We start from the raw sequence: 1642 nt of genomic DNA, 5'->3' as shown, positions 1-1642 counted from the left end.
AAGAGAGAGAGAGTATGTGTGTGTGTGTGTTTGTGTGTGTGTGTATGACAAGGATGAGTATATATGTGCAAGGTGTGAGGGGGTGGGGGGTATATATAGAGAGAAAAGAAAGAATGTGAATGAGTCAGTTGGCTTATTATAAAATAAATTCCCTTCGGCGAGAACTCATATATTTTTTGTCTTTATTTTATACTCACACAGATGGCATCAAACCAACATAAGCCTAAGTGGACAATTGACGATCTGACGAAAGCACTGGATGAGGTGAAAAATGGTGCGCCAAAGAGATCAACGGCCGAAAAATATGGCATACCGTGGAGTACTTTCTGTGACAAGGCGTCTGGACGACGGAAAATAGAACAACATCAAAAGACAGTTCTCACAGCAGAAGAAGAAAGGGATATTGTAACTTATGTAAAACAAATGGGGGACCGAGGTTTTGGGAAAACGAAAGATGAGCTACTCTCCGTGGTGAAGCAAATGTTGGACTACAACAAAAGGGAAACCATTTGGGATGACAACAAACCATCAGACAAATGGTTTAGGCTGTTTCGGAAACGACATCCCGAGATCGTCTTCAGAAAACCTCAACTGCTTGGGAAGCAAAGGGCTGTTGTGTCACGTGGTAATATCATGACCTGGTTTCAAGAATTTCGTGAGGCAATTATGACCATTGACCCTTCCATTTTGTTAGAGCCGGACTGCATTTATAATTGCGAAGAATCAGGATTCAGCCTGAACTCTGTAACTGGCAGAGTCCTCTCGAACCTGGGCACAAAATTTGTGTACCAGATAGGCAGTGAAGCAAAAACGCTCATCACTGCACTGGTCTGTTGCAGTGCAACTGGCCATTACACGTGGCCAATGCTCATCTACCCAGGCACTCAGTTTCGTGGATTCAAACCAAATGAAGTTTTCAACGATTCTTTTATTGGAAGGTCAGAGAATGGGTGGATCAATCAGGGCCTCTTCTTTGAGTGGATGCGTTTGGTTTTCATTCCCCAGACAGCCAACGTCAAAAAGCCAATCTTGCTGCTTGTGGATGGCCATGTGAGCCACCAATCCTTACAAGTCTCTGAATTGTGTCGAGACAATGGAGTGGTACTGTATTGCTTACGGGCACATTCATCCCACCTCCTTCAGCCGTTGGATGTTGGTGTTTTTAAGACCATGAAAGGGGAGTGGAAAGCAGCAGTGAAGGCACAAAATGAAAGTGAAATCATCACAAAGAGAACATTCGCAAAAACTTTCAAAGTAGCATATGAAGCAACAGTTTCGAAATCTTTAGCTGAAAGTGCTTTCAGGAAATGTGGAATTTACCCGTACGACCCTGAAAACATTGACTGGAGCAAAAGTCACACCCAGCTCTGGAGCAACTGATCCTGCCACAAATGTTCAGCCCGTCGCCACCACTGCCCCCCACGTTCCACCTGTCACTGCCAACACCTGGAACATGCCACCTGTACCTGTCAACGCTCCCAGCATGCCACCTGTACCTGTCAATGCTCCCAGCGTGCCACCTGTACCTGTCAACGCTCCCAGCGTGCCACCTGTACCTGTCAACGCTCCCAGCGTGCCACCTGTACCTGTCAACGCTCCCTGCGTGCCACCTGAACCTGTCAACGCTCCCAGCGTGCCACCT

At 46.5% G+C, this 1642-nt stretch overlaps 1 protein-coding gene across 1 annotated transcript in view; it reads left to right on the top strand.

The window, feature by feature from the left end:
* The window catches only part of LOC101861498 (vacuolar protein sorting-associated protein 41 homolog), a gene marked incomplete at its 5' end in the record, with an annotated part of 10680 nt that overhangs the window by 3304 nt on the left and 5734 nt on the right, over window positions 1-1642 (top strand).

The sequence above is a fragment of the Aplysia californica genome, unplaced genomic scaffold, assembly GCF_000002075.1.
Source record: "Aplysia californica isolate F4 #8 unplaced genomic scaffold, AplCal3.0 scaffold00126, whole genome shotgun sequence".
NCBI lineage: Eukaryota > Metazoa > Mollusca > Gastropoda > Aplysiida > Aplysiidae > Aplysia > Aplysia californica.
Note: the sequence above shows the minus strand (reverse complement) of the source record. Positions and strands in the feature narration are given on the sequence as shown.